The sequence below is a fragment of the Podarcis gaigeae genome (genome assembly GCF_964106915.1).
Source record: "Podarcis gaigeae genome assembly, chromosome: 8".
NCBI lineage: Eukaryota > Metazoa > Chordata > Lepidosauria > Squamata > Lacertidae > Podarcis > Podarcis gaigeae.
Window position 1 is genome coordinate 69,327,501 of NC_139684.1, and position 14,905 is coordinate 69,342,405.

Consider the following 14,905-nt stretch of genomic DNA (forward strand, 5'->3'; position numbering starts at 1 on the left):
GAGACCCATGACTGTAGAAGTGGACCCATTCACTGGTGGAGGAACGGGGGGGGGGGGAGCGCACCACCCCCGGCACCATCGGGGAGGGGGTATCATTGCAGCCACCCCTGGACATGACCATAAATCACCCACTGTGCCGGGGGCCACGCCCCCGGGACATGTGCCACGCCCCCGGGACGCACGCCAGCCACACCCCCACCTGCTCTCCACCCCCAGTGCCAGAACATGCAGCTTCACCACTGGACCCCTCCATGGGTGCATCCACAATGCTGTGGTCATAAAGCCTCCCAATGTTTCACAGGCCAAACTCTGAATGCTTCTGAATATCTGGAAGCCACAGGAGGGCCGAGTGCTCTTGTGCTCAGATCCTGTTTGTAGGGTCTCTGTGGCTGACCACAGTGAGAACAGGGTGCTGGACTAGATGGGCCACTGGCCTGATCTAGCAGGCTCTTCTGTTCTTAACATCTGGCAATTTTTTATATTTAATAATAATAATAATAATAATAATAATAATAATAATAATAATAAAATTTATTTATACCCCGCCTTCCCTGGCCAGAACCAGGCTCAGGGCAGCTAACACCAATAAAATCCCAGTAAAAACTTAATACTGGAGGAGGCTAATGGCATGAGCCCCACCACTTTTCCTCTCTATTCTTATACCTCATTGAAGGGTTGACTCTGCTGGCTCAAAGCACTATTTGTTTACTCCACAATCCACTCTCTTCCACTGACTTCGGTGGCAGGGGAGTGTTTGTCCTATGGTTAAAGATATACTCGATCGACGCAAATGGCTTACAATAGGCCTGCGGAAGTTCAGGCTGGAACAGTGCTATAGTGGGGCTTCCCTCTCATTTGATTCGGAAGCTGCAGTTAGCGCAGAATGCTGCAGCACGATTGCTGACAGGAGTGAGGCCTTGTCAGCATGTAACACCTGCACTCCGAGATCTGCAATGGTAGCTGATTTGCTACTGGGCCAAGTTCAAGGAATTACTGTTAGTATATAAAGCCCTAAACAACCTGGGCCCAGCTTACCAAGAGCTCACCTTACCCCTCAGGTGCCCACTCAATCTCTTCAATCAGCAGAATTGGCACTATTGCAGGTGCCACATAACACCCATTCCACCCCCCCATCTCTCTCCCTCCTTCTCTCTCTTCCCTCTCTTTTCCCCAACCGCACAATTTCTGTGACAAGCGTCTCACACCAAATGTAAATGAACTGTGAAAAAGGCTCTGAAAGCTGCAGGCGCTATGTGTACTTTTCCTCCTTTATTTGTTTGTTTTGCAACAGAAGAAAATCTTCAATAGAAAGAAAAATACCCACTCCACATTTGTAAGAACTCAATCATTTGGTGTGGCAGTCTGTGCACTTTGGAACTCCCTGCCTATTGAGATATAGCTGAGACATTCACTGTGCTTTTTTCAGTGCCTGGTAAAAACATGCTTGTTTAATCAAGTCGACCCAGATGCTCAGAAAGTGGTGGCAATGTCAAGCTGTTTTAGTATTTTAACTTGCGTATGCTTTGAGGTAGGGCTGTAGATTTGTCTTGATTTTCTTGCACTTTGGTTTTGTGAGTTTTTGTTGTAACAATCAAGTGGAGAGGTGCAAAAGAAGACAGGACTTCTGCACCTTCCATAGCTGTGCAGGAGAAGGAATTTCAGCAGTGAACAGCTGCGTGGGGCAATGGTGCTTTTCCTGACCTCCTGTCACTAGAATTGCAGCTGCTTATTGGGCTGATCGCCGAAGAATTGATGCTTTTGAATTATGGTGCTGGAGGAGACTCTTGAGAGTCCCATGGACTGCAAGAAGATCGAACCTCTCCATTCTTAAGGAAATCAGCCCTGAGTGCTCACTCGAAGGACAGATCCTGAAGCTGAGGCTCCAATATTTTGGCCACCTCATGAGAAGAGAAGACTACCTGGAAAAGACCCTGATGTTGGGAAAGATGGAGGGCACAAGGAGAAGGGGACGACAGAGGATGAGATGGTTGGATAGTGTTCTCGAAGCTACCTGCATGAGTTTGACCAAACTGCAGGAGGCATTGGAAGACAGGAGTGCCTGGTGTGCTCTGGTCCAGGGGGTCACAAAGACTTGGACATGACTAAACGACTAAACAACAACAACAGCATTGGGAAGGTGGGTGAAGTTTAAAGGTACAAATGGAGGCAATCTGGGATGCTTGCCTGTGTGCCTGCACCATGCCAACCTCACTACCACTTGGTTCCTCCCCTTCTCTCTCCTGGCAAGCCACAGTGATGCCGGTGATGGTAGAGGTCAGGTGAGAAAAAAAAAATCCCCATTAATGGACCAGTCCGCACTGAGTGGATGGCCTCTGCTACTACTTGAAAATGACCCTTCCCTTTCTTATTCTCCAGCAATTCTTCATGCCAATGGTTCCGACTGACGCACTGGAACGCCTCCACAGGAGTTGTGACACACAAGGCGAATTGTTTTCTCTCCAACCCAAGAAGTGTTCTATTGTGTTGGAGAAGATAATGGGTAACTGCTTAAAAAAAAGGCTTTGTTTTTTGTTGCTTTTTCTGGGAGGTGCCTCTTGAACGGAATGGGGAAGGGGTGTGTTGAAAAAGAAAACAGAGAAGGGGACATCCCATGGCACAGTGTGTCTTCTGGTGCTTGCGTCATCCAGACTGAAAGCAGCTGTGTTCACCCAGTGCCTCTATTTGAGTTCATTCTATTTGAGTCCCATTGCTCTGCACTGCGGCAGCTGGTTTCACTGGCACTTTATTCTCTTCCCTCTTTGATATCAAACTCTGTGGAGACTGGTAAAGGTAAAGGTAAAGGGACCCCTGACCATTAGGTCCAGTCGTGACCGACTCTGGGGTTGTGGCGCTCATCTCGCTTTATTGGCCGAGGGAGCCGGCGTACAGCTTCCGGGTCATGTGGCCAGCATGACTAAGCCGCTTCTGGCGAACCAGAGCAGTGCACGGAAATGCCGTTTACCTTCCCGCCGGAACGGTACCTATTTATCTACTTGCACTCTGACGTGCTTTCGAACTGCTAGGTTGGCAGAAGCAGGGACCGAGCAACGGGAGCTCAGCCCATCATGGGGATTTGAACCGCTGACCTTCTGATCGGCAAGTCCTAGGCTCTGTGGTTTAACCCACAGTGCCACCCACGTCCCTGTGGAGACTGTTGCAGTGGGGCAAATCAGGTGTTGCCCCACCAACCTCAGCCTGCCCCCATCTGCCTGCCACCTTACTTAGTGACAGTATGAGGAGGAGACTGTCTGTGTTGCCCTTGTAGAACTCAGCAGGGAAGAGATACCGGCAAAACTAAAATTACTTGGCTCTGCCTATCGTTGCTCCACCAGCTGAGCTGTTCCTTTTACCCTACCAGTCCCAATTGGTACCAGCCACCACTGATCAAACTGGATAAGACAGCAGGACTCCTCCTTTGTTATTTATTTAAGAAGATGTATATACAGTGGTACCTCGGGTTACATACACTTTAGGTTACAGGGACTTCAGGTTACAGACTCCGCTAACCCAGAAATAGTACCTCGGGTTAAGAACTTTACCTCAGGATGAGAACAGAAATTGTGCAGCAGCGGCACAGCAGCAGCAGGAGGCCCCATTAGCTAAAGTGGTGCTTCAGGTTAAGAACAGTTTCAGGTTAAGAACGGACCTCCAGAACGAATTAAGTTCTTAACCAGAGCTACCACTGTACTGCTTAATTAGGGATGGGTGAATCTGTCGATTTCAGTTTCTCTAAGTTTCCCAATCTTACGGTCATTTCAACACCAATTTGCAACTTTAAAAAGTAGTCCTTCTGAAGATTAATCAGCATTTTAATTTATATAGACATTTTTGTGTCAATTTCCCCCCAAATATGCACATTGTTGCAAAGCAGTTTCCCGTAATATAATGTATTTTTGTACACTATCAGCATTAAAGTATGCGCACTTCACCTTGGCATATGCATTTTGGACCCATCATTTTGCTGGAGATCTGCCTCCTCTCTTCCTTTTCCTTGATGCACAGCAGCTTTGCATCTTTTTGTGCAGGTAAAGAAGGAGAGATGGAAGTGAGAGCTGGACCATCAAGAAGGCTGATTGCCGAAGAATTGATGCTTTTGAATTATGGTGCTGGAGGAGACTCTTGAGAGTCCCGTGGACTGCAAGAAGATCAAACGTATCCATTCTTTCCTCCCCTTTTTTTCTTTCTTTTCGGCCGGAGCCCCCTCCACCGACTAGGCCCACTCCTGAAGAGAGGGGGGGAGCAAAGAGAAAGCGAGCAAGCGTGAGTTCGGCCTTCGTCAACTACAACTACTCCAAACGTATCCATTCTTAAGGAAATCAGCCCTGAGTGCTCACTCGAAGGACAGATCCTGAAGCTGAGGCTCCAATACTTTGGCCACCTCATGAGAAGAGAAGACTCCCTGGAAAAGACCCTGATGTTGGGAAAGATGGAGGGCACAAGGAGAAGGGGACGACAGAGGGCGAGATGGTTGGACAGTGTTCTTGAAGCTACAAACATGAGTCTGACCAAACTGCGGGATGCAGTGGGAGACAGGAGTGCCTGGCGTGCTCTGGTCCATGGGGTCACGAAGAGTCAGACACGACTAAACGACTAAACAACAACAACAACAAAGAAGGAGAGACTCGTGTCACAGCACTTGTTCCTTTGCTCTAGAAATCCCTTCTTGGGCCAAGAATCATATATTACAGAGCAAGAAATTCACATTGGCTAATTCCTAGGCCAGGGCGGAAATCTATGGGAAATTCCCCATTTCCTTCCTGGTCATAAATCACCAATTTTGTTCCTGTGTGCCAAAAGGGCGGAGAGCGGATCATTGAGGGACTTGTTGCACAAATGGGTGTTCCTGTGCCTCTGCTTTTTTCTGCTTCAAGGATGTAGCTTAACCCAGAAGTGCTCTGTGCTGTTGGGTGAGTTGTGAATCATTCTCCCTACATTATTATCATGAGGAGACTGAACCCTAGATGATAAGAGACTCCGGCCAGTAACTCCTTTCTCTAGGCCATTGTGCGGAACCTTTGGCCATTCATAATTTGCTGAACTACAGCTCCCATCATGCCCAGCAAGCATGGCCAATGGCAAGGCATAGTGCGAGTTGTAGTTCAGCAACATCTGGAGGGCCGAAAGTTCCCCAAACCTGCTATATCCCCTTCCACTTCCCCTTAGTATTATCAATAATAATAATAATAATAATAATAATAATAATAATAATAATAATTTATTTATACCCCGCCCATCTGGCTGGGTCCCCCAGCCACTCTGGGCAGCTTCCAACAAAACACTAAAATACAATAATCTATTAAACATTAAAAGCTTCTCTAAACAGGGCTGCCTTCAGATGTCTTTTAAAAGTTTGGTAGTTATTTTTCTCTTTGACATCTGGTGGGAGGACGTTCAACAGGGCGGGCGCCACTACCGAGAAGGCCCTCTGCCTGGTTCCCTGTAACATGGCTTATCACAGCGAGGGAACCGCCAGAAGGCCCCCGGTGCTGGACCTCAGTGTCCGGGCAGAACGATGAAGGTGGAGACGCTCATACCTCATAGTGCAGTAATATCTCAGGTTGAATGTGCTTCAGGTTAAGCGCTTTCAGGTTGCACTCCATGGCAACACAGAAGTAACGGAGTGCGTTACTTCCGGGTTTTGCCACTCGCGCATGCGCAGACGCTCAAAATGATGTCACGCACATACGCTGAAGCGGCAAAACGCGACCTGGCACGTGCAGATGTGCCGTCGCATCTTACGTTCTATTCAGGATGCGAACAGGGCTCCGGAACGGATCCTGTTCGCATCCCAAGGTACCACTGTACATTTATGTCCCAACCTCTCCTCCAAGAAGTTCAAGCAGATGTAAACGCTTCTCCCCCTGCTCATAAGCCCACAACAACCCTGTGAGGTAGGTTAGGCTGAGAGACACTGTCTGGCCCAAGGTGAATTCAGGTCTCCCAGCTCCTAGCCCAATACTCTAACCGCTACGCCATGCTGTAAGTATAAACCCTAGGGACTGCCCTTACACTTCCTGATGTATTTCTAAAGATGACAAAATTCCAGTATCCTTCGGCCAAAGTGTCCTTACGTTGTATTCCTCTGAACTTGTGTGTAAGCTTCTCAGGGAGGCCTACACACAACACTCTTCTGTACTAATATTTTAAATTAGCCCCTTTGGGCTTTGCTAAGAGATTTGATTTTGTTGGAAACACTATAGGGTGCTGCCTGTGTGTGAGGTGTGTCAAGGGTGATTAAATAATTTGCAGCCTAACCATAGGTTTGAGGGGGGCAGTTTCCTCCCTTTAGGTCATACCCCCCCCCCCAGCAAACTTGTATATTTCTGAGAACCTTGGAGTTCCTTGAAGCTTGCTGATACCTCCCTCTTGTGCATAGATGGGAGGAAAGTTTGGCTACATAAGCAGCAGCACACACATCTTGAACATCAGGAGCAGAAGAAAGGATTGTGCTTTTCTGGGTTACAGTTAGGACCATACTGGCAGGGCCGGATTTAGGTTTGATGAGGCCCTAAGCTACTGAAGGTAATGGAGCCCTTTATATGTCCAGCTGTCCTTTGTCAACAACAAATTGTCACTGTTTTTTGTGTTGAATATATGCTATACTGTAATTTATGGACCTAATAGGTATCTAAGGGCATTTGCACATGACAAAATATGTATTTTATCAAAGTAATTGTTACATGAAATCAATCAGTAGGCATAAGACTCATACCCTTAATGTATGCTGCCTGATCATCAGTCTACAAGCACTCTTTAATATTAGATAACAGGTACAACAGCTTGACCTACATTCAACTGTGCTGCACTGCAGTCTGCAGCTGCATGCTACATGTGGCCATGCAACTAGTCCATGCAGAATGTAGGCACCCTATATATAGAAATGAGCAAACCAGTGATATTTTAGGGAGCAGGCGGGGCCCATTACTTACATCTTAGGAGCCTCCACAACACAACACAACACACTGTTGCTGTATGTAGGTTTTATTTTATTTGTTTTTTATCTTATATTTTGGAAATATACATCCATTTTTTTCCTTTAGTTTTTTTTGGGGGGGCCTCAAGAGAGTGGGGCCCTAAGCTATAGTTTGTTTAGCTTATACGTAAATCCAGCACTGCATACTGGTCTGTCTAGCTCAGTATTATCTCTGAAGTTCCAAGCAAAGTTCTCTTCCAGCTGTACCTGGAGATATTAGGGATTAGACCATGGACCTTCTGCATGCAAAGCAAATGCTTAACCACTGAGCTACAGCCCTTCACCTATTAGAGAGGTGCTTCTTTGTAAGGTTGTATGAATTTAGCCCAGTCATAGGCAAACTCAGCCCTCCAGATGTTTCGGTACTGCAACTCCCATCATCCCTGACCACTGGTCCTGTTAGCTAGGGATGATGGGAGTTCCCAAAACATCTGGAGGGCCAAGTTTGCATATGCCTGATTTAGCCCATTCTATTTTCCGATGGTTCACTCTCCCCTGTGTTGAAATCCTCCTCAGTTTCCAGTTCAACTATGGGAATTTCACAAAACTAATTCCAGAAATGGACTTTGTTCAGTTTGTCTATTATTTCTGTTAATTTGCTTGTTGTTCCTCTCTCTCTCTCTCTCTCTCTCTCTCTCTCTCTCTCTCTCTGTGTGTGTGTGTGTGTGTGTAGGTATATATGTATAAGACCACTGCCTAAATTAAAACAACCCCCTCAATTTTTAATGTGACCTTGCATATGATTGCATCCATATTCATTTTATGCAGTGTTTTGTTGTGCAGATGTACATTCCTGTACATGAGGAACACGCCACATCAAAAAACCAGAAAAGCATGCCAGAGAACAAGAACTCCAATTCCTCCAAGTTTGGTTATTCATGTGATTTTATCAGTTCACAGAAGTGCATGTTTGGTGCATTGATAAGTCATCATCACAAAAGAACGGGGAAGGGTCATAGCTTTGCTTGCAAAAGGTTGCAGGTTCAATCCCCAGCTTCTAAGGCTGGGGAAGGACTAGGGTTGCCATCTTTGAAAAGGTGAAAATACGGACACAAAAGTTCTTGAGCTTTTTTTTTTAGTTTTGCCCAAAGTTATTGAGTTTTGGTTCAAAAAAAGAGAGAGAGTTTCTGAGCTATTTTTGATTACATTCGCCAAACGTCTGGATTTTCCTGAACATTTCAACAATTTCCGCCTGGACGCTGCTTATGAGGGCTGAATACCGGCTCTGTCCAGTGAATTTCAGATGAATCGCTTGACTTGGTCCAAGGCAGCTTTATGCATTCATATTGATGCAAAGCACTGTGGTCTTTAAGTCTGTAGACACTGCAACGCTGCCCTCTGCTGGGCCAACATTCGTCTTACCTTCCACCTCTCTCCAGTCTGCCTTCCCCTTTTCTTTATGTTGCTCCAGACCACATCTAATAGGAAAACTGCTTAACATTAGGAGCAACTTCCTAAGACTAAAAAATTGTGAGTTTTCTTTTTCTTTTTATGTCCTCATGAAAGTTCATCAGCAGCATCTTTGTTGATCTTATCCTAATATACATATTTTTTTGCAAAGCAATTTTCACTAATACAGTGTATGCTATTTTCACAAATATTTTCATTTTATGCACACTATTTCATAGTACATGCATTTTGTGTAGATAAATTGGCTGGAGAATTGCGTTGCAAAATTCAGAAAAGTGCATGTTTCAATGAAAAGCTGTGTTTCGGTTTGCATATTGTTTTGGACAGGGCTTTTTTTCAGCTGGAACTCACTAGAAATCAGTTCCAGCACCTCTTGGAGGGCACCGTTGCCTTTCTAAGAGAATGAGGAAGCTGTTCATGGTGAGCTCTGGCACCTCTTTTTCTAGAAAAGCGTGAATTTGTTGTTAGCCTAAATTTTATTTTCAAACAGACTTGAGTACACATTTGCAGCCAAATGCTGAATTCTTAAGCATAATTACTTGGAAGTAAGTGCCATTGGAAGTTAATAATGGAATCCTTGGTGAAATTACCATGGTCTTTTTACTCTAAGCAGAAAATTAGAGGAGTCTGTTGAAACTGGAAAACCATTTGAGTTTCACCAGACTTCTTCACATTAATTCTGTAATTCTCTTTCAAATTGGTTTCAACATAGTGTTTTAATTGTTGTAACCCTCCATGGGACCTCATGACAAAGGGCAGGTGATAAATAACAATTGATAATAACTCCTGACGTGGGGATTTTGTTGTGGTCACCAATTTCAGCACCATTTTCTTCCTCTTTGTCTCCCCCCAGTGGTGATGACAAGGGACAGTCTGGTGCTACTTAGGCTGGAGAAGAACATCTCCCCTGGTTTTTCTCTCTTTGGTGCAAAAACTAATAATACACAATCACCCCGATGCTGCCACCACTGATTAACACTTGTGTACTGTTAGTGAAATAAATCCAAAAGAATGTTTTCTTGAAAAAAAAAAAAGAGCCATGGCTACAGAAGTTCTATATAAACACTTACTCTAATTATTTGAAAAATAAACATGTTTGCTGCCAAAAACTGCTGGAAATAACTCATATCATTTCGTAAAGAGAGATTCCTGTATATGTGGCATGTTTACAGAAATGGCGAAAGTAACTGCAAAAACAGAGAGGTGTATCAAACCTATGGCAGGCCAACAATGCTTGGAGGCTGGGTTCTCATAAATGGGCCACGAATAGTGTAGGCGTGCAGTGAAATGTCATTCTTTCAGGTTATTGATGTCAAGAGAGGTGAGATTCAGCTAGGTCCTGGCACAGAGAGGAAAACAGAGAACCGAGGAAGTTTCATTTGATGGAATCGAACTAATGTTTTATCTAGCTCAGTATTTTCTACACAGGCTGGCAATGGCCGTCTATTGTTTCAGGCCTGCCCTACATGGAGATGTTGGGTATTAGGCCATGTGACTCTTTGCGTGCAAATGTCACATTTAATGTGGCATTAAATGTCTCAGTGTATTTAGCATGCCTTGTTTGTGCTTGTTTGTTTTGCCCAAACTACAGTTGCCAGTGGAATGATGGGGTTATCTTTTCTCCCCATCGTCCAATAATGATGATGATGATGATGATGATGATGATGATAATAATAATAATAATAATAATAATAATAATAATAATAATTTATTATTTATACCCCGCCCATCTGGCTGGGCTTCCCCAGCCACTCTGGGTGGCTTCCAACCAAATATTAAAATACAGTGATGGATCAAACATTAAAAGCTTCCATAAACAGGGCTGCCTTCAGATGTCTTCTAAAAGTTTGGTAGTTGTTGTTCTCTTTGACATCTGGTGGGAGGGTGTTCCACAGGGCGGGCGCCACTACTGAGAAGGCCTTCTGCCTGGTTCCCTGTAACTTGGCTTCTCGCAGGAAGGGAACAGCCAGAAGGCCAATAAAAATTGCTCATCCCACCCTGAAGTTTCCATTGACGACAATGGCAGCTTCCTTCCACAGTCTTCTAGAGGATTTAAGAGTCAATTTTCCCTACGACCATAGCAGACCAGAAGGGTTAAGCTTCCCCTCTCCTACACTACACCGTGTTTGGGCACCCACAACATTTAACGTCCTATCTAATTTGGCTGTTGGGGGCTTACGGTCCTAATGTGAAGCCAAAATATCTCATCATGGACATTATAAAGCCATTTTGCACCTTTCCTCTCTGTAGCAATGTTGGCTGGGTGTCAGTTTTTATGGAAGTTTCTCACCTGAGGTGCCTTGGCAGCTATTCCCAGTAATCGCAGTCATAAAAATGACTTTTCACTCTGATGTATATTTTAAAGCTTCTTGTCTCACCCAATCGTGGAGTCATTGCGATGAGTGAAAGAAAACACCCATGAGGTCATCAGAGGGATCTACCTGGCAGTAGAGAATTCTGAGTCAGAAAGTACCGGTGATCTTACTGGCTGCGTTTCAATATCCCCTTTAGGGTTAGGCCCATGTCAAGAATCCAGCTAGCCCATTGTGGAGTAGTGAATGGCGAAGACCTCCACTTCCAAGGTGCCAGTGATCCCATCTCTATATCTGTTGACTCCTTACAATAAAGGCAAAAGTCAGGGACTGGGCAGAGGAGGAATGGTGGAGACTGTCTCCCCATCCTGACCCTTCCAGGTAGGAGGAAGAGGAAGACAGTCTACAGCAGTGGTTTGCGGGTGGTCACAGCTCAGAGGCAGATGAGGGGGAAAGTTGGGAAATCATAGGAGAGCCAGAACAACACCCAGATGACATGTTGTCCTTAGAAAACATTCCAGACCCTCCATCTCCCAGAACCTGGTGGAGCCTTAAAAGTAGGAGAGCAAAGAGCTCAAATATAAAGGGCACATAGCAGCACTCATAGCGGAGATGATGATGATGATGACAAATGAGGAAGTGGGAGGGAAGGGTGTGTGTGGAAATTAACCAAGAGGCAGGGTTCCATAGCCTCTCTCTGTAAAGACTGAAATGAAAAAGGATGCCAAGAAACTTTTCCTTGTCTTTATACTTTCCTGGGCAACCAGCCGGGAGCCTCTGACAGCACCCTGACAATCACCCACATTTAATAGGGAACTCCTACATTAAATATAGCCACACCATCTTCTGTCAATGGAAGGCCAATGCCAACGTTCGCAACTATCAAGGATCTATTGAGATGTTCTAACACATAAGAACATTAGATGAACCTGCTGGCTCAAGCCAATGGCCTATCTAGTCCAGCAGCCTGTTCTCAAATGAAACAGCAGTGGGAACCTCAAAAACTGGACCTCAGCATAGCAGCACTCTGCTCACTTGCAATCCCTAGCAACTGGTATTCACAGCCACAATGCCTTCAGACAGTGGAGGAACAGCAGAGATAGCCATCATGGCTAGAAGCCATTGATAGTCTTATCCCTGTGAATATTTCTAATCCTTTTAAAAAGTCATCCAAGTTGGTGGCTATCAAATTACAGTGGTACCTCAGGATACAGACGCTTCAGGTTACAGACGCTTCAGGTTACAAACTCCGCTAACCCAGAAATAGTACCTCGGGTTAAGAACTTTGCTTCAGGATGAGAACAGAAATTGTGCAGCGGCGGCGGCATGGTGGCAGCAGGAGGCCTCATTAAGCTAAAGTGGTGTCTCAGGTTAAGAACAGTTTCAGGTTAAGAACGGACCTCCAGAACAAATTAACCCGAGGTACCACTGTATAAGAAAGGAGATTCCGCCTAAACATCTGGAAGAACTTTCTGAGAGTAAGAGCTGTTCGGCAGGGGAACAGTCTCCCCTGGCAGGTTGTGGACTCTCCTTTCTTAGAGGTGTTTAAGCAGATGTTGGATGGCCATCTGTCACTGATGTTTTAGTTGAGATTCCTGCATTGCAGGGGGTTGGAATAGATCAGGGGTCAACAAACTTTTAAAGCAGGAGGCCAGTCCAATGTCCCTCAGACCTTGTGGGGGGCCGGACTATGTTCTGAAGAAGAAAAAATGAACGAATTCCTATGCCCCACAAATAACCCAGAGATGCATTTTAAATAAAAGCACACATTCTACTCATGTAAAAACACCAGGCAGGGCCCACAAATAACCCAGAGATGCATTTTAAATAAAAGCACACATTCTACTCATGTAAAAACACCAGGCAGGCCACACAAATAACCCAGAGATGCATTTTAAATAAAAGCACATTCTGCTCATGTAAAAACACGCTGCTTCCCGGACCATCTGCGGGCCGGATTTAGAAGGCGATTGGGCTGGATCTGGCCCCTGGGCCTTAGTTTGCCTTCCCATGGACTAGATGCACCTTGGGTTCCCTCCCAACTCTATAATTGTATGATTATGTCAATCCTATTTTCCCAAACATTCCTAAGAGAAAGGTCCTGGACTAACTCTGCATCCACCTTTCTGACAATGACCTGATGTATCTATAATGCCCTTTTGCAGATGGACAAATCTGTCAATTTGGTTCTCCAAGTTTCAAATTTTTCCAAACTTAATTTCAGTTACCCACATTTCCACAGCACTTTATGGCTTATTTTTATAAGGAAAAAATCCTCATGAAAATTCATTGGCATTTTGGTGCAGATTTCTCAAAAATAAACACATTTGTGCATTGCAGTTTTGATACACATTTTTGCAAGCAATGTCATGCAATATAATGCATTCCTGTATGAACGTTTCACAGATATATGTGCTTTTATGCACCCCCCCAAAAAATATTCATTTTTGTTCATATTATTTGGTTGCAGAACTGCATTGAAAAATTCAGAAAAGTGTCAGTTTCAAATGGTATCTGTGTTCTGCTTCACATTTTGGTTTGAGAAGTGTGAATTAGGCAGTTTCTCATTAAAATGCAAACAAATTTGAATTTCTCCTCCCTCCACTTCACCTATTCTCCATACACCAATTATTTTTAATGGGCTGCCTGCAAAACCATACCATAATTCTTGGCAGTTGGCAAGCAGCTGAGCCTGGGGGGGGGGGGTGGCAGTCCCATCACAGCAGCACAGACAAAGAGGGAAGTGATCTTACTTGTTTGATTTCAAACTGAAAAAAAGCCTCACCACCTCTCTGATGCCAGTTGTGTATGTCATCTTAAGATGACTACAGATCTGTTCGCAGTACTCCATTAACGCCCTTGATTTCCTTGGGGAGTAGCGAGTTGCTGTAACTTGAGGCTGCAAAATCAGAACTGAACAGATAGATGGTTGTGTTATTTGCCCTGGCTTATTGTTTTGAGCAATTCCCATCGTACTGGAAATTCAAAATAGTTTTCACTTGAAGAGGAAACTGACTCAATTTTGCACTTTCCAAGACAGTTCAGGAATGGAAGTACCACCATCCTTTGGGATTTTCCTTTTTCCATCCGCCCCCCCCCCCAAGTTGTTCATTAGCCGAGTATTTTAGGCAAGAATGCATACACGAGAAGATAAAGTGTGCATATGTTCAAGGGGGGAAAATGCATTTTATCTGGGAAAATGGCATTGTGAAAATGTGTACACCAGGAGAAGTTTGCACCAAAAGGCCAATGAATCTTCATGAGGATTTTCCTAAAGATAAAAGATGCAAACTGATGTGGAAATGTGGAGAACTGGGTTTAACACTGGAACAGTGAGAAACTGAAAGGAACGGAAAGTGACAGATTCACACATCCCTAGGCTGGAGGACACCTAAACTGTTGCCAGATGTTACACTGAGCTGGGGCATGTGCACTGGCTTTATATACTGCAGAGCAGCCATGGATGGATGGATGGATGGATAGGTGGATGGATGGATGGTGCTTACCTGATCTCCTGGCAGCAGAGTTACTGCTGCTTAGTGAGACAGTGGGGCTATCAGTGCTGCACAAACACAGTGGCAGGGGTGGTCCATTGGCTCCACACTGTTGCTGGGAGTCAAGAGTCAGGAAAATGCTGTTGCACTCAGGTTCCATTTGCAGGCTTCCTGTAGGCATCTGGTTGGCCACTGCTGAGAGTGGGCTTCTGGATTAGATGGTGTGATCCATCAGTATATGGGGAGGGAGTTCCACAACTTAGGGGCTGCCACAGAGAACTCCCTCTCCCAGGCCATCACCACCTGAGCTTCTGAGGATGGTAGAACAACCAGTTGGGCCCTCTCTGCCAATCTTAACACCTAAGAAGAATGGTATTTGATTGCACGGCTGGGTTTAAAAATCAACACTTCAGATTTTCTAAATTGCACGTTGTGCTTGATATAACATAAATGATTCTTCAGCATCAGCTTCATTGGATTGGTCAATAATGGTCATGTTGTTCAGATGCCTGACTATCCCCTTCCAAAGCAACTACTCTATTCCAAACTTTAAAATGGAAAGCACAATGCTGGTGGTCAATGAAAGAGGTTTAAAGACCCTCTCAAGGCCAATCTAAACAAATGTAGTATAAACACTGACAACTGGGAAACACTGGCCTGCAAATGCTCCAGTTGGAGAACAGCCTTTACCAAAGGTGTCATGGGTTTGAAGACAC

General features: G+C 44.9%; 1 long non-coding RNA gene across 2 annotated transcripts; it reads right to left on the bottom strand.

Annotated features, from left to right (window-relative positions):
• Positions 1-7,830: 7,830 nt before the first annotated feature.
• On the bottom strand, positions 7,831-13,591 carry LOC310849996. Of its 2 annotated transcripts, none has more exons than XR_014567180.1 (3): positions 13,481-13,591; positions 10,674-10,824; positions 7,831-8,391 (listed from the first exon to the last, which is right to left on the bottom strand). It is a non-coding gene; the product is annotated as an uncharacterized lncRNA (long non-coding RNA). The 2 variants fall into 2 exon arrangements; XR_014567181.1 differs by having other exon boundaries at positions 13,449-13,591.
• Positions 13,592-14,905: the final 1,314 nt, after the last annotated feature.